This window comes from Protopterus annectens, chromosome 5.part1 (assembly GCF_019279795.1).
Source record: "Protopterus annectens isolate FY-2018-M chromosome 5.part1, PAN1.0, whole genome shotgun sequence".
Lineage (NCBI taxonomy): Eukaryota > Metazoa > Chordata > Ceratodontiformes > Protopteridae > Protopterus > Protopterus annectens.
In genome coordinates, this window is record NC_056736.1 from 206,649,833 (window position 1) to 206,669,564 (window position 19,732).

Sequence of the window (19,732 nt, forward strand, 5' to 3'; positions counted from 1 at the left end):
TGCTGCATATACAGCAGTATCATACTTGAAAAGCCATGAAAACTAACCTTCAGAAATAGATTTGAAGGAAGAAGAATGGAAGTGGATTAAGAGTGACAGCTAAAGCCTCTGGCTTCATGGCTTAGCATTGCATCTAGTCCTAGCAGAAGGTCAGCTTTCTTGAAAGTCATTCAGGTTCTAAGATTTACACCAATACAGAAAGAGTGATTATGCATCTGTAATTATTTATAACTGGATAGATAATACTCATTGCCTCATATGTTTTCAGTATGTCACCACAGAACAAAAGAAATAAAAAAAACTGTGTTCTTATATATATATATATATATATATATATATATATATATATATATATATATCGAGTGATGTAACATTTCATTAATGCCCTTAGTCTGTTTACAGAGATACATAATTTACTGAAAGAGAGTTTTAGGCTCATCCCTCAGAAATATTTTATTGTGACTGGCCAAGCTGCAAACAATGTGAGCTGTAGCCTTAGGAGTAATTTCGACTTACATAACATTTGTAGACAAATACATTATTATGAAGTTCTCTTCATTGTGGAATGTTTTAAAGAATGGAACAGTTGAAATACTGTTTCACACATAGTTGATTATCACAGAATGCCAATGCATAGAATGGTGGGCAAACATTTTTGATAAAACTATTTTATAAATATAGAATAAGCATGCTATACAGAAACTGTATTGTACTAACAGACATACCATTGCTCAGATCATTAGTTTATTCAGTACACCAAGGCAAAAAGGATGAGACATTCTTTAAATAAAAAAATTCCCAAATGAAAAAATTGAGTTTGTATGCAAACTAATTTGTCCAGAGGCACCTCTGGATGTTTTAAGGACTGATTTGGGGTGGGGCAGCAAGAAGGTACAGGTTTGGGCAGGTTTGGATTAGAGTTTAGTAAGGTTGGGTAAAAAGGGGTTAGTTTTTGGGAAGGAGTTTGGGGAGACTGAGAGGGAGGAAGTGAGGTAGGAGATGGGGAGAGGTTGTTGATGTAGTGTTGCATTTAGTAGTAGGAGAGGGTAGGCAGTCATTTTGGTATGGATTCATTGTTGCTGGAAGTTTTCACATCTGGGACAACCAGTCTACTGTAGGTGTTATTGGGTCCAATCAGGGTCACACAGAATTTAGGTAGGAGTGAGACAGTCATTGTTAGGGAAGTTCAATTTTTATATAACAGTAGGAAAAATATTTTAGCTATTTTATAGAATGAGCACTGTCAATGAGCTAAATGCTTTTTCATCTGTAATCCTAGTTAAAAAAGTGGACATTGCATGGCTAAATCATGAGTGGCTGGTAATGGTATTGCAAAATAAGTATGACGTTTTATCTGATCTAACATGGGTAATAGTTTTTGCTTGAATGACTTGTGCTCTCTTGGCTGTAGTACATTTGTGGACATGTACCTTGGCATGCAGGGGTGGTTGCAATGGTTCATCAGTCATGCTGAACCTAGAGCTTCTGTTCGGAATGTCTTGTTGCACAGCCAATCTGCATTCTTTTGCACAGTTGCTGAAAAGCCAGGCAGGAGAGAATTGGATTGCAGTGATATTTAACAGCCCCACTGAAAGGGTACATAACATTGGCAACATTATTTATCAAAGCTTAGTCATAAGCATAACCGCAACCAAGCTATGGTAACTCAGTGCAACCAAGGAACTGGGTTTTGCTTAGCACGTATGTAGCGGTTGGGGGTTGGCATAATGGCTAAGGTGTTTACCTCAGAGCCAAGATGTACAGGGTGTGATTTTATGCAAATCCAGTGGTTGCAATAGCAAGAGGAGTGGAGAGGTTTCTTTGAGGATGTTTGTCATTTCCAGTGCACACAGTATTGTTGATTCAGCTCACCTCCATAGTTGTATATTTTGGATGTAGGTTAGTGTGCTGGCTTTGGCATGGTTGCATTACACAAATCTGTTGCAAGACGTGGGTTGCATTCTGCAGTTGATTTTCCAGCTTAATAAGTTCATGAGATAACACCATTTCTGAGTCTGAAACAGTTCAGGTTACCTTATCTAAGGTGTTTTTTCACATTCTTGTCATATTTGAAGAGGTGGATTGGAGGGTTTGTTTTAGGTTCAGCTCACTGGCTGGCTGCAGAGAATGTGTGTGTGATTTCTACACAGGGAATAACCCTGAAATCAGCCTGCCATGTGGAGTACAGGTTTACCTGGTTAGTACTGCAGTAGGGGCGCAATATTTCATACTGTACCTTTTTTGATAATGCTCTCCCCTAGCCCTTTCAACTTGCAAATGAGGTGGGTTTGGTATAATGGTTAAAGCCTTTTTTTGTTGTTTGTTTTAAGCATTACACATACTTCTTTATAGCCCATTTCAAGCCTCAGGTTACAGGATAAGCTTTAAATGATATAGGGTATCAATACACTATGGTATTTTTTATGGATTCCTTAGCATTTACTTATTTATTGATTTATGTATTTATTTATTTTTTTGTGAAATTTAGCGGCTGTCATAGTAATTGTGTTTTTTCTTCATTTCTAGATGATGTTAATTTGTTCTCTGAAGGATAATTGGCTCATATTGTGTCATAGGCTGAAGAGTTGCTTAAAGTAGTGGAATCCACAGTGTGGCTAGCCCACACTGCAGAATGGGAGGCAAAAGGGAGCTGGAAGAGGAAGCAGGTGAACTCCCATGTGATGACCAATAAGGGGAAGTGTGCCAGAGGGACAGAGCTTGCAGTAAGGAATGAAATGGAGGGAATAGGGAGCTTGAACTCCCATGGTGGGAATAGGGAACTTGAAATCCCAGACACTCACAATTAATGAGGTGCTGGTGTATGCAGGTATGACTGATGAAGGAATTGTTCAAGGTGGATTGAATAAAGTTTTGCAGAATTTTAATGAGCTTGACTGTAATTGGTTGCAGGGGTTTTGTGGAAAGATGATCTTTCTCAGGGTGGCATGGGGTATCAGAATGTGATGCACAGGAGAGAAGCAGCAGTTTGTCAGGGTTAATGGTGTCTGTGACCATCAGTTGGAGGAATTCGCAAGGGCAGTCACATCAGGAAGTGGGATCAGAATTTGGAGTGTATCCAGGGTATTGGTTGACAATGCAAACCTTTTTGTTAAGGAGTTCTGGTGAGTTTATTACCCCTCACATCACTACAGTAGTTAAAGATAAGATTTGGAATGGGGAATATGTGGGCCTTTTTCACCTGATAGATTCAGATGGAATGCAGAGGCTTGCTGAGGTGAAGTCCACAGGGAATAAGGATTAATTAACAATGTTAGTAGCTTTAGTTTGTAGGTGAACTAGGAGCTTTAGAGCATGGACATGGGAAAACTGGACAGTGATATTTGTTTACTATATGGCAGTGTGTTTGGAAAAGGACTGATCAAAGGCCCTTCCCTTGTTAGCCTATTTCCTTACTATCTGTGAGGCCCAGAGGCTGTGACCAGGAAACACATGGTTATGGTATGATCAGCACACCCATAGGAGGAAATCTGTTGATCAGTCACTGAGGTGGGAGGTCTGGCATGCAGACATTTGATTGGCCTCAGTGTTAGATGCAGTAGGAAATCAATTAATGTTGGGAGACAGAGAGTACTGTCAGAGGGGCACATGCTGTGTGTTTAATATGGGCACTTGCTTATGGTCAGCCTGTCAATTTTTTCACACTTATTCAGTCTGTGGAGGTACGCATTCAGTTCTCCAATGAAGATGTCAAGGGGCTTCAGTGCTAGGCTTTCTGGGGGTATTGAGGGTCAGTTAACAGTGTGTTGATGGGGGAATTTTCAAGAGCAGCGGGGTGTTTGGGCTTTTCATGGGCAGAGAGTGAATCAGTCCCGCCCATTCTCCCATTGATGTTGAAGCCTTATCTAGATTGTTAGTAGGTTTGTCAGAGGAGAATGTAGCAGTAGAGCTGATTACAGGGTTTCACAAGGTTTTCTTATTAAATCAAGGGGGGTGGGTGGAAGGGTGTGAAGGATTTCCGTTCAGTGTGAGGGAAGGAATCTATTTTTCAAGGGTTAATTGATAAGGAGCTATGAGCTGAGCACTTACTTGGTTCCTTTGAAATCCTGCCTTTTGCCAGGTTATGGATTTCTCCATTAGGTGTGGTACTGAAGAAGGCCCTGGAGGAGTTTAGTATAATTCATCATTTGTCATTCCCAACAGTGAGTCGGTTAACGATTACATTAGTAAATTTGATGTACAAGTGCAGTATGGTTCCCTGGATGATACAGGGAAAGTGATGAAGCAGTTTGCAGATCATTGGATAGTGAAACTGGACATTGAGTCAGCCTTCTGGTTCTTGCCTATACAACATGAGGATTGGCCATTGCTTGACATGTCACTGGATGCAAAGTTTGATTTTAACAAGGCAATGCCTATAAGGCGTGTGGTGGTATGTGTTATGTCTGAAAAATTAAGTACAACATTGAATTGGCTGTGCCAACAGAGAGTCTTGACACAGAAAGTGGTACATTATTTGGATGATTTTCTCTTGGTAGAAGAAGGCAAGTCAGGAGCTTACGACAGTTTGGTGGTCTTCAAGGAATTATGTAAACAAATGGGAGTTCCCCTGGCAACAGATAAGCTGAGGGACTGAGGTTCTTCAGTTTGATGATTGATATGAACAGGAGTTTGTTTTGTTTGCCATCTGAGAAGTTGGAAAAACTCAAGAATATGGTGGACTGGTTTAGGGTGAGAGACAAGGTTAGAGTCAAGGAAGTGATGTGTATCAGCTCTGATGAAGTTCTATTAAAAGAATGAAATCACTTAGTGTACAAATGTTTCTGTGTGTGTTTGGAGTATAAATCAGCAGTGGCAGTGTTTAAGTGACCACTAAGTCCAACAATTTGCTTTTAAAGTTTTTCTTTTTATAATTTTGATAAACATGCATCCTTTAGTGTAGAAAGTGTTACCGTATGGTTTCCAGTTTAAAAATATCATTTCACATGCTGTTATTTTACCTAGTACATATTGTAAAGATTTACTGTTATATGCATCACTTTAAGAGCAACAGCGGGTAATCTGAAAGTAAGGATTTTGATTTGATTCTGTTTGTTTGTCTTTCTAAATAACATTCTATTTCTCTAACTAGAAGAATGAAAATATGTTCTATCTCTCTAACTAGAAGAATGAAAAAAAATTAAGAAAAAAAAAATAGATGATGCCATGAAAGTGATCGAGCAGTTTGCAGATCCTTGGCTAGTGATGCTGGACATCAAGTCAGTCTTCCAGCTCTTACCTATACAACAGGAGGACTGGCCATTGCTCAGCATGTTACTGGGTTGAAGTTTGATTTTAACAAGGACATGCCTATAGGGTGTGTGGTGGCATGTGCTATGTTTGAAAAAATCAGTACAACATTGCACTGCTGTGGCAACAGAGGGTCTTGACTCAGAAAGTGGTACATTATTTACATGATTTTCTCTTGGTAGGATAAGGCAAACAGGAGCTCATGAAAGGTTGGTGTTCATCAAGGAGTTATGTAAGCAAATGAGAGTTCCCCTGGAAACTGGTAAAGTTGAGGGACTGAGGAAAGCACATATGTTTTTTCAATTTGATGACTGATATGAAAAGGGGATTTGTTTTGTTTGCTCTCTAAAAGTTGGAGAACCTCAAGGATAAGGAGGACTGATTTAGGGTGACAAATTAAGAGTCAAGGATGTCATGCAACTTTTGGGGTGTTGAATTTTGCTTGTCAAGATATTCACCCAGGCAGGAGGTTCTGTAGATTGATGGCCAATATGTTGAAGGGGACAAATAATATACATCATTGGGTGAGAGTGAGTAGCCTAGTTAAGGAGGACCTGACACTGTGGTCTGATTTCCTTGAGAAATATAATGAGATTTCCTTTTGGTAGGAGGAATGGGTAACTGAGACAGAAATGCAGTTGTACACCAATGCAGTGAGACCACATGGGATGGGCATTTATTTTTGAGGGGCTTGGTTTGTGGCAATTTGGCCAGTGAGCTGGACTGAGGAATGGCAGAAGGATATGACATGCCTGGAAATTATGCCAGTTTGTTTAGCTTTCATCATGTGGTAGGAGAAATTGTGAGGTAAAAGGGTAATTTTGTTTCCTGACAATCAAGCAGTGGTGCACATGTTAACAAGAAAAGATGGCCAAATCACAGTTACTTTTGTTAGCTTTTATGAAGTTGGTTTTACTGATTTTGTTGATTAACTTTTCATTTTCTGGTAGACATTTACCAATGAAAACAAATCAGATAGATACTGGTAGTCTTCCAGGAGATAATACAAACAAAGAAAAAACATTTCTTATAAAGATACATCAATTACTATGAATCAACCAATAAAACAATTAGCTAATTCTATTAGCACTTTACAATAAAAATTCCCAACTACATTCCTGGTTTAATCCACCAGGAGTCAAAGTATTATACTTTAAAATGAAGATTGTTTCTTTCTACAATAACTTATTCTTTAAACAATGTACATCTGTTGCTGTAACCTGTTTTAGAATACAGCCTTTTAAGTCTACATAAGCCCCCCATGTATTTCATTATAATGGGAAGCTACTGGACTTTCTATTTTTTTATTTTTTATATCACAAATATGCTCTTGCAATCTAACCTTAAAAGACCTCTTGCTTTCACCAATATAAAATAAATTGCATGGACATTTGAGAGCATAAATAATGCCCACCGCATTACAAGTATACTCTGTTATTGGTTTGTATTTTATACCATTGATTTTATCAAAATATTTAACTACATATGGACAAACTGAGCAATTTCCACATGCCCAAGTACCTACCGTTATAATTTCATAGCTCATATTAATACTAGGTAAAGAAAAACTTGCATGAACTAACATATCTTTTAAATTGCGACCCCTCTTAAATGAAATCAAAGGAGAGTGCCACACATTATTTAATTTATATCTTCCTTTTGTTAGGAAGGACCAATAATATTTTATCACCGCTATAATATCATCAGAAAGTACATTATATGAAGTAACAAAATAGATCTTATTCCCTGTTGGATTTGTTCTTTTTTGTAAGGAACTATTTCAGTTTTTATTTTTGTTTCTTACATCAACTTCAGAAGAACATAATTTTTCTAGGGCTTCTCTAATAACTTCAACAGTATATCCCCTATTTCTAAACATCTGACAAGAATTAAGAATTTCTCTCTCTAAAATATCAGACTCACTACACAACCTACTGACTCTTAATAATTCCCCATAGGGTAAATAATTCAAAATATGCATTGGATGACAACTATGTCCATCCAAGAAATGTCCATCATCATCAAATTTTCTATGTATACTTGTTTTGATTTTTCTTTCCTAATTACTGCCTTTCAATATTAGATCTAAAAAAAACTGAATTTCCACTTTGTAAACCTTCAAATACTAAACATAACTGATTAGAATTTAACAAATCAACAAAAATATGTTATAAACTCCATACCTCCCTTACATAAAAAAATAAATCATCTATAAATATAAAATAACGAACTACATATTTTTTAAAAAAATCTAACCTATACAAAAAAATAATTTCAAAATAACCCATAACCAGGTTTGCATGCATAGGGGCAAAAGGTGCCCCCATAGCTGTACCTTGTATTTGATGGTATATTACCTGATTAAATTAAAAAAAAATATTAACTAAACTGAAATAAAGTAATTCAATAACATAATTCGACACTGGACTATTTCCCCCCAAAAAATCAAGAGCATCTATACCTATTGAATGTTTTATACTTGTATATAAGCTCTTAACATCCAATACAATCCAATAACAATCCTTCTCCCATGGTACATGTATAATCTTGTCTAAAAAATCAAAAGAATCCTTTATATAAGAGTCCAAGTTTATTACAAATTTAGATAAATAACAATGCAGCATAATTCCAATGTTATGTAAAAAATAATTACTAGCTGCCACTATAGGATGACCTGGTAAATTTATTGAATCTTTATGCACCTTAGGTAAGCAATAACGTTTTGCCATAGTACAATTGTCTGTATTGAATTTTACATCTATGTCCTTTTTAGACAGATAACCAAGTCTATAACCTTTTGTTATAATATCTTTAAAATTTGTCACTGCTTGTTCATATTCCACAATATTAGATATTTTATACACTTCCCTTGAGTTTAAGTGGTTCATGCACATTTGCAAATATTGAGAATAATGTAGCACCACTATTTTATTACCTTTATCTGAAGGTTTAATAAATAAATCTTTCTTTTTACTCAAATTCTGTAAAGCCTTCCACTCTCTTTTACTAAGATTATAATTTATTACATTTTTATTTTTCCAAAAATTCAAAAAAAGATTATCTAATGAATGATGTACCATCGCTGAGAAATGTAAAATTCCCTCATGTCTAAAAGGCAGAATAAAAGTACTTTTAACTGGTACTTTGCAGTATCTGTCAAACAATAAGCATTTATTTCATCACAATCTAAAGAAGAAGAATCACATGTAAAAAAAACTTTCACTTGATTCTGAATCACTTTGGTCACTTTCTACTGTTGCAAACATATCTTTTTAAAAAAAAAATAGATAAATGTAACTTGCGTATCAAATGAAAGACTTCTATACAAGTAACATGCTTCCTAGGAAGAGCAGTAGGTATGAACTTTAAGCCACAGTTTAACACAGCCATTTCGCACTCACTTAAACTGTGACCTGATAGGTTCATAACAAAACCATTTCCTATATTTCTTACAACATCTTTCAATAATGACAACACATCACAAACATTAATATTTAGTCCATTTTTAGAGGTTATCATACCTCTGATATTGTCCATCCCTATAATTGTCTGTGTGCCCTCTTTTTCTTGCATAGCTGTCCCTTTGATTCCGAAAATTGGTATGCAAGTATTCTGGATCCTGTGGCCTTGGTAATAAAGGAAAATTAGCTATTTCTTCTTCCGATTCTCCCAAGCTACTAATTGCTTCTGAAGATACAAAAGAAACACTTTGTTTCAAATTAGTTCCACCCACGTGTTGCCACTTCTGCTGTTTACGCTGAACTGCTTTCTTAAAGGCATAGCTGCTGTTGTAATCACGACTGTCTCTCTCAAGTTTATTAATTTTTCTTTTGATGATATCACTATAGACTTCTTCCAGCTTTGCATTATAACTGCCCAATATTTGATTAAACTGTTCAGAACTAAATTGTGCAGTCAAATTATTACAACAAACTTCTATATCTCTCTTTATTTTATGCTGTTTCAAGATGTCTCTATCAATGAGAATGTGTAACCATTCCGTCACACATTTGTGGGCCACTTGTGCCCACCTAACTTCAAATTGTTTATCAATTGCATCAGTGACATCAAAAGGGATGGCTGGTGTTTTAACAAAACGTAACCCCCTTGGTGTAATGTCAAGATCTATATAGCGTTGTAAACTCAAAATATTGAAATGCAATGACTTTTCTTTAAACAACAGTTTCTCAACAGAATCCAAAGACTCTTGTATTTCCACTGAAACATTCGCCACATTTGGTCGACACACGCACTGAAAGGGGTTATGCGATCTTTTCTTACCCCTTCCATCAGAATACGTTCCCAGTTTTTAACAGCATCATTGCTCTTGGGCACAGAGGTGCCTTCTGATTGAATTTCTCTCACCTCTCTCACCTCTCTAACATCTCTGGACTGGCCGAAAAACTGTTCCATGGTTGTTTGTCCTCGTTCGGTTCCTTCCTCTTGAAACATACGGGGCAGTTGTAAAAAAGAAGAATCACTGGCCATGAAAGATTCCCAAACCACAATTGTAGAACAAGATATTCCAAATGACAGAACCAGTAAATTTTCTTTTGTTAAAAGCACAAATAAACATCTCTAGCGCCTCGGCAAAAAAGCCTTCCAGGAGATAATACAAACAAAGAAAAAACATTTCTTATGAAGATACATCAATTACTATGAATCAACCAATAAAACAATTAGCTAATTCTATTAGCACTTTCAATAAAAATTTCCAATTACATTCCTGGTTTAATCCACCAGGAGTCAAAGTCTTATACTTTAAAATGAAGATTGCTTCTTTGTACAATAACGTATTCTTTAAACAATGTACATTTGTTGCTGTAACCTGTTCTAGAATACAGCCTTTTAAGTGTAAGCCCCCCCCCCCCATGTATTTCATTAAAATGGGAAGCTACTGGACTTTCTAATTTTTTATTTTTTATATCACGAATATGCTCTTGCAATCTAACCTTATATATATATATATATATATATATATATATATATATATATATATATATGTGTGTGTAAACACACACACACACACACACACATGCACGCTCACACAAAACCTTGTTTTGTATAAATAAAGTACCTCTACACTTTTTGATAGGTGCCATTGGATTGCTGACATCTACCAGAGCTACCACTAACTGAAGAGGACAGGACCTTGTTTTAATGTCTCATATGAATGATAAGAGTTATAGAATAAGGAACGTATGTATTGCTGGTTGAGAAACAAAGTAAAGTTGAGAATGGAAACTAATGAAAAAGAAAGAAATAAAGAGTTAAGTTATCCATCACCAGAGATACCAGGAGAGACTGTTTTAGCCATTCAAAATGGGTAAATAAACCACAAGATTTGCAGCAATGTATGTGTACGTATGAGGCACCATCGCAGAGAAAGTGAGAGTTAATACTGATAAAAAGGAATACTAAAAACAAGGAACATATCTAATAGTCTAGTTGAAGGAGTCCACACTAATATACAACTTTGGCAGGATAGGCTAGTTTACACGTTAACTTGAGACAGCATTCTACAACTGGGAGCAGTGCATGAGATACAGGCTAAGAAAAAAAAATGGAAATATCAGCAACTAACAAAACTCAACAGTAGTAAAAATGACATTGTTAAACTGTTGCAAATTTATGAAGTTGTTGGTGTCTATGTCAGCAAATGTATGGTTGGTTGGGAGACCCAGAAGTGATCTCTGATAAATGCGCTGAAACAACAGCTTGCAATATAGAACTCAATGAGCAATACAAATTTGTGATTTTTTTAACTTCCTCACAATTGACCATCAGACAAATCTAAGTGCCCCTCCTAATCCACTAGGTCTTCTGGACCCAATAACCTATCCTTAATTTTCTCCAAATCAGACCAAAGAGGAAAATAGAGCACCATGGGACAGCATTGCATATATATAAGAAGTGAGGGGAAAAACAGACTTATAGTTTGTCTAGAGAGAAAGCCAGGGAAGAGACATTGATAGAAGTAAAGAAGTAAGTATAGAAGTGAGAGTAAAGAAGTATAAGGAATGAAAAGGTACCTGTTCAAATTTAGAGATATAGTTTATTCTGGTTTTGATCAAGAACAGAGCCAAATTTTAGCTAGGAAGTCTTTCAGAGTGGTTTTGAAAGATGGGAGGGAGGGTGTTGACCTGATGGATACGGGTAAGGAGTTCCTGGCCTTAGCAAACTTGTAGAAGTATAGACAATGCCCAGCAGATCAGATAGGTTTGAAGACAGACAGGAGATTTTGATCACTGGATTGCAATGATCACGTTTGAACATAGTTGTGTAGAATGTTTTTTGATGCTGGACAGGCAGATGGATGCTGGATAATTCTATAGGTGGTAAGAAGCTGTGTATATGTTAGGCAATAAGGCAGTTTTAACCAATTAAGGCTTTTTAGTGCTATACAGTGATGGGTTCTGAAAGGGGCATTTGCTAAAGATTTTGCAACTTTGTTATAGTATTGCTCAAGTTTTAATTTTTTGTGAAGCCTGGAAGTTAGTAATGATTGAAGCACCATAAAGAAGAGTGGAGGGAGACAAGTAGTGGCAAGTGTAGTCTTAACAGAGTCGATGAGAACGTTTTTTGGCTCTGTAAAGCATCCCTAGTTTTTGTTGAGATTTTCTTATGCAATTTTGTATATACAGGTTGAATGTAAGATTATCATCAACTATCACCCCTGTGACACCAGGGATATACTGCCAGTCCAGCTATCTGGAATTTTGTAAATAATTATATGTCACTTGCAAATATTAATATGATTTATATAGAAATGTGACACTGCCAGCCCAGCTCTCTGGAATTTTGTGGATAGTTGTGTGTCATTTGTGAACATTAATATGATTCATGCATTTGTCTTACAAATGTAAGAAAGAGAGCTATATGTTATGTGTATATTAAACTACTGGTGCTGAAGTGTGTGTTGAACTGTATGTTATGTACTGAGCTTCAAAAATGTGTCCACGGTGTACCCTACTGGAAAAGAACAGAAATGTATATAAACTATATACCTGTGCAAATAATAATAATAGTAGAAGCTAGAACATACAGAGTTAATTTGCAAAACTTCAAGAAAATAAGTGGAAATTATTTTACGATTGTGTTATCTCAGTTTCAGTGCAGCAAGCAGACACAATGTCTAGAGCTAGAGGTTTTCCTATTGTCTTGAAACAGAAATAATTACTAGGTTTAACATGTAAAAGTGTTTTTATTGCTCTATGACTTCCTAGCAGCTGCACACTTCTGATAGATATGCATTTTTGACACAGAGGTGTTAAATTCTAAGTATCTGTTTTGCCTGGGAACTAAGGTGACAAAGAGTCATGTCATCCGAGCCAGCCCAGCAGTAATGTTGATTATTAATTTAAGAACTCAATCAGAAAAAGTCTGGCATTTTGTATGATCTTGGACCTAAAAACATGCCCTCATCATCATCACTACATCTGCATTTGCCTTGCTCTGTAACTAAGTTATTTAGGGCATAGTATATTTTAGATATAGATAAGAACATAGCAAAGATTAGCTTAGATGTTTTCTGTATTTATTCAAAACTGTCCTGCTATGTTGTTTTAAAATATTTCCTGTGATTCTGAACTCTGTAGTTCATGTGTTTGAGTATTGTCTTGTTGTTTTATTATTTATTATTAAATATATTTAAACCTTTTAATTATGGCTGGTTTGTTTAGAGATATTTAAGCTCTTAGTGTACTTGCATATGTATGACATTGTACAGGCCACTCCTAAATAGCCTTGAAAGTCTTGGTCACACTTACCATTTGGATAATAGTAACATTACATAGTAGGATTGGTCACCCCTTGTAAGGGCCTTAAAGTACTTGATAAGTAGTGACTGGTGGCAGCTGTTATTACCTTGTAGTATGGGCAGAAGGAGGTATAGCTAGTATACCTGTGCCAGCCTTTCCCAAGTGTGTGTTTGTGTTTATATATAAAACAAATCTCAAAGTGTGTGTGTGTGTGTGTGTGTGTGTGTGTGTGTGTGTGTGTGTGTGTGTGTGTGTGTGTGTGTGTGTGTGTGTGTGTGTGTATCAGCTACTTAGGCAGAGACACAAAGCACTGGTTGGACAGAGAGGGAGCTGGAGGTTTTAGCTTAACCACTCAGCTGAGATCTCAACCCTATAGCTGTGCCAGTGGGGAGTCTTACTGGAGATCTGGAGAAAGAGAGAGAAACCAGCCCCCAGACTGATTGTGATTTCTGTGTGCTCTTCAGGGAAATTGTACAGCTGTGTGTGTACTTGTCATCCTCCCAATGTGTACGTCCCTCACTGGTGTTAGTGGTGAGGATTGAGGCTCCTTGATTACTTGGCCAGTGCAGGGGCGTCCCAACCCCTAATACTTTTCTATGAAAAGTGACTTCTATGATTGTATTTCTCAAGAGAGAGGACTTTAGATTTTGTATTTTCATGACAGGGGGATTTGGGTAAAAAGTAGTAGTTGCGTCTTTTTTGGATTGAGTATGAGTTGTAAGTTTGGAAGCTATGTTTCAACAGCTATTAAAGCTTCCTGAGTAATTTTTGAAAGTGTAGCATGTTGTCAGATGTGCAAATGAGAGTGGAATTTGCATATTGTATTAGAGTGGCTTATTGTGTGGATGCATAAAGGGTGTTGGTGAAAATATTAAAGAGGAGGGGACCAAATATGGAGTTTTGAGTGGTGAGCTATTGTTTTAGGGGGTTGGGGTTAATTTTTGTCCAGGATGTAAGATTTCTTTAATGTATTCCCATATTCTTTTAGGGTTGTGTATATTTTTATTCTGAAAGTTATTATGGTATAACTTTTTGTCTTCATTTATTTGCTTTTTAGTACAATTGTGAAGCATCCTGAAGTTTTCAAGGCACTGAGGTGTTTTATATTTTTTGCCATACTTTCCGTGCTTTTCCCTATCTTGCATTAACAGTCTTCTCTTTTGGATAGTCAAATTACATTATTTGTTTTTAGTATCATCCTTCTAGGAGGTGCAGGGCTATTTAGAATATTTTGAAAAGTTGTATTGAATTTACTTACTGCACAACTAAGGGGTATTTTTTAGGAGTTGCAGTTAATAAGTGATAGTGTGGTAATGAACATTTCTGGGTTAAACTTGGAAAGGTTGCATGTCGTTTTATAAATATGCTGTTTATCTCGGTGTGTGAGATGTCTGGTCATATAGATTAGGAGATGATCACTGAGAGAGCCTGAAATTGTACCTGTGGTAGAATATTTGCTAAGATGTGATACTAGGATCAGTATAATAATGAATTTCATGTCTTGCTATATTGTGTGATGCTATTAATTAGTTGTGTGAAACCATGTAAGTTCAAGCTAGATATAGGGGAGTTACAGTTTATGTCCAACCAATTGATGTGCATGTCAAGTAGTAGTATTTTTTCTTGTAGAAATGTTATGGATATCTTCTTAGAATGATTTAATATATTGGGGAATTATGCATACTTTTCTGTAGAGGATTCTTGCATTTATTTTTATTTTGGTTTGAGTTGAAGTGCAGTTAATCAGTCTATATTTGGAATGAAGGTGAGAGTCAGTATTAAATAGGCTTGGTGCAATGTGTGGAAAGTGTAAAGAGGAAGTCTGGATAGGTGGTTGGGACAGAGTTGAAGAGACGTTGAGAGATATCATTGAGTCATGGTAGTATGAAAGATGGCACATTAGTAGAATAAGAATAGAGGATAAGCTGAAGAGTAGCATATTTAAATACAGGAATCTATATTTTATAGATATCAGGCAGTGAGGAAGTAGCAGTGAAGAAGGAAACAAGAAATTGCAGGGCATTAGGACATTCAGTAATTGTGAGTTTTAAAAGCTGGCAGTTGATAGGTAAGGAGAGAAATATTTTCTATAAAAGAAGAGAGTTAGGTTGTCCTGGAATCTTGTCTAGAATGTAAGGAATAGAAGGATATGAAAGGCTAGAGTATAATGATGTATATGTGGCAGAGGAGGATTTTCTTAATGCCCTAACTCCTTCTCTATATACAATACACAGTCATAGGAGGATTTGCAATGACCATGATGCACATTGGCATCTCAAGCAATGGCCTGACTTCCTTAGAGCCAACATCTGCATATACCCTGACCTCTGGTGGAGGTCAACAGAGAGATGCACCCATATTAATTGCCACCCTCCTCAAGATGGACATGCATACACCTCTTCACCCATGAGCATTTATAAACCCCATCTTACAAGATGTGTGTAACAACTGGGAGGTTAAATATAAACCATAGTTAGGTAAACATTTGGATAATATTCCAGTTGATCCAAGAATAGACAGTCAAAATGGTGAGAATAATTTTCAGAGGGCATTAGTATTACAGTACAGTGACTGCTGTGACCAAGTAAAAAAACATTATTAGGACGTTTTTAATTAATATTTAGAGGCATTGACTAGTTTTACCCGATAGTATGTGATCAACCACATTTTGTTTATAAGATGCATTTTAGTTTGAAAAGTACTTTTGAACGACTAACAGCAAATTTTACAAGAGAGACTAACAGTGGAACCATTAAATGTGGAGCATGCCATCAGCATGCATATATGTTTTCTGGTTCTTACATAATGTAACCAATGCCCTGCATTTTACATAATCAAGATAGGAAGGTCTTTGAAAAAAAAATAGAATGTAGGAATATTATTTTGACATTCTTAAATGGAATTCCTTATAGGCACTCCTTGGTTTGTAAAAGTTTTAACAAACTCAAATTTAAAATTTTAGAAAAAGTTTGCATTAAGCCTGGGTGGTGCATGGGAATCCACCATTACATATAAAGAAATTATTTGGTAACTTAAACGTCACACGATGAAATGGCCAGGTCTAAAGGGCAACATGAGTATTGCACCAGTATTAAAACTGCATTCAGCAAACTTATGAAACATTTCATAGGACATAATATAGGACAACTTATATTCATTTTTCAATATTTTATGATTTTTTTGTTTAAAAAATAGTTATATTACTTTCACATATTTTATATCAATTCTTAGTTTATAACATAACACTATTAATTGGTTTTAATAACAAACAATAATAATTTAACATATGAAGTAAATACTTCATCTATTTATCTTATTTTATTTTCAAAATCAGTTTAATTATATTTATTTTAAATTAATGAATAAAATGTGGTTTATGTCTTTATGAATAGATGGTTAGGAATTGTTTTAGTTAGATTATTGAAATATGAGGGCAGTCACGGTGGTGCAGTGGTTAGAGTTGCCACCTCACAGCAAGAGGTACTCTGGTTCAATTCTCAGCTGGGGTGCCTTCTGTGCAGAGTCTGTATGTCATCCCTGTGGTCATGTGGGTTTCCTCTGGGTGCTCTGCTTTCCTCCCAAAGGCATGTAGTAGGTGGATTGGACACACTAAATTGGCCCTAGGTGTGTGTGTGTGTGTGCCTTCTGTGGAAGGTTGGGTGCCGGGTTGGCAACTTGACACTGTAAAACTCCACTGCCAATCATGAATGGACAGATGATCTGCTGTGGTGATCCCTAACCTGGAAAAGCCAAAAAAAGATTGAAATATGACTTTTGTACTGTCTGTTCACAATCATTTGACAGAAAATTTGCTATAAAAGTACAGATATAGTGAATTGACTTTTCAGTTGTTCTGACAAGGTCTGTTACAGAGACAAAAGCAATTGTATTATTATATATTTTTAAAACTGTTTGCTGCTCAACCACGTATAATTAAACATATTTTTATTTCCCTTTTGGCTCAGCTGGTTTTCACTAATGCATTCCATACCATTTGCTTTGTCTTGTTTCTCAGTTGTGTTTTTTTGTTCATTGCCACATTCTAGCTTGGATTGATATTTGGAGTTGTCAACAGTAATGCTACTTCTTTAAATGCAAAGAAGCTACATGGTGATGGCTTTTCAGGTGATAGTGCACATTTCAGTTTTTTATTTTTTTTTTACTGAAATGTTAATAAGGATCTATGCAGAAGTTAGAAATGTTCCTCTTGAATTCATAGTTTGAAATCTATAGATTTAACAGATGCCATTGATGAGTTTTCTGTAGAAAGGAATTGCATTTCATAGGAAAAATCTATGGCATCACCTAAACTTTTTATTATGAACTTATGCACAATTAATCTAAGCTTTTATCAAATATGAGACAATATGAGGCAGGTATCTCACTGTTTTATAGGCATTCTAAATATTTAACTGAGTTTAGTAAACTAACAAAGACATTAGAAACTGTAATGCTAGTTTAAAAGACAGAAATTGTAATGCTTAATATTGTCAGCAATAGAAGTAAAAATGTTTCTACAAGGGACTTCATTTGGATGGAAAAGGGAATAAAAGAAGAAATATCTTCAGTCTCTGTTCAAATAAAAAATGTGGCATATTATCAGCTGCTACATTTGAAAGACTTTTTTTATTCCTTTTCCTGGTACAGACACAAGCATAGTATTGGGTTGGTGGGGAGCCATCAATCTGTGAGTATTCATAGCTGAAAAATAAAATAAAATAAAGGAAAGAAAAGAAAAGAAATGAAAAAAACATAAAAGTATAGAAGAACAAAAAGAGAACAACTATAGGTGATGTTTCCACCAAGAAGCATCAAAGCACATGAAAGTAAAAGAAGCTAATATTGTTGTTAACTTGTCAGTTCAAGTGGTCACTCAAACTGGGGTGAAGTTAATATCATTCATCCCTGCAAATTCTGCAAGTTGTTTCTGTATTTTGGACATTATAAATATTTGAAAACAAATAAATCTAAGGGTATTGTTTGGAAACTTTGGCAACCATGAGCATCTTTTACATTCATTAGAATTCAAATGTAAGCTCTAAATTGCTCCAAAGTACAAGTATTAAAGACATTTGTAGAAAAGGAAATTTTAATGGTGCTACTAATTACACAATCTGCCTAAACATAAAACACAAGCAGTGTGTAATCTGTATACAAATTAAACAATAGTTATAAATAAGATAGAAAAAAATCAGGTTGATAAGTTTTTAAAATTATGAGGATTATTTCAATACTTGAAAGTATGCTGAATGTTTTGTGTTACAACTAGAACTATCATCATGAGCTCATTCATATATTGAACATTATGCCATCTAATGTTCATACATGAGACTTACCTACATAATATCTGTGTATGGATTGCATCAGACAGAGACAGCCCTAAATCATGTAACTCATAACTTGAATTATGTCAAGGTAAGTATGAAACATGTAATATGTGGAAAAAAGTATAAGAAGATAAATGTCTTGCATATTGTCACGTCCAATTTGTGCATCAGACATATATGCAATGCTAAGTCAACCCACCCAAATGATCAAAGCCCATGGCACAGTTATCGTTATTCTCACAGGGTGAGGGGTGGGGTGCAGTAGCCCAAGCGTGACACCAAAGTAGTGAATGTGTGTAAGAACCATAGAACATTCATTATAGTATAAAAACATCTCAGGGACACTAACAGGTGATATATCCCATTCAATGTTAATGTTTCTTTATCTTGCAGCTGTGTAGCTTGGTAATAATGGCAGTTTTTGTGAAAGGTGTGTGTTTGCATAAACACAATCAATGTGTGCTAGCACTAGTTCTGCCATATGGGATAGGTGTGAGATGTGCATGGTAGAGTCTGTTCAGTTTCATTGTTCCTAACCATGCAAACTGCCTTTGCCAGGAGTTTCACTGCATTCCACATCCCCAGTTCAAAGTGGGGGTGTTGCATGAACATGACTGATGTCTGCTAGACAAGCTCTCTTCACAACTATGTCCAGGACTAACACCGCATGGCTGACCATGTGTGAGTGTGGACAATGTACTCACTGACAGAACAGTGGTAGTAGTCCCAGTATATTAGGGGGATCTGTCATGACCATGCTGGCTAACACTAGAAGATATTGTGGCTATATGGGCACATGGATGCCAGCTATCCCCAAGCAGATGTACCATAACAGACACTGCCCAATCCAGTGTGTCATTCATCCTATCCGATGAGTCACCCACACAGGTGAGGCAGTCACACAATAGCAAATGATAACACAATGCTGTGAATTCACCATATATAATGCAAGAACTGATATGTGTGCAGTATACCAGCAGTACATCTTTAAAAGTGCATACATCACAAAATTCCTTTTTCCATTGCATATTGAGATACATTCAAAATATGAACAAGTAAGTAGTTTGTGTAGAGGACAAACATAACTTATGAAATAGTGCAGTGATTTGTAGAACAATCTCCTTCAAATAACTAGAAGTAATGCTCTGTCTGTACCCAATCAGTATCTCCAGCTTCCACTTCCATAGCTACACCATTAACTTTTTAGAGTATAGATTCAGCTCTCTGAGCAATGTGAAGCTGCAAATGAAGTGTGAAATCATTAGCATTCCTGAATACCAAAAAAAAAAAAATCACATGGTGTAAGGGATGTAAACATGGTATAGGTAGCTACATGACTGCATGCCCACATCCTAGGACTCCAGGGAGGATAAATTATTAGCTGCTAATGATTTGCAA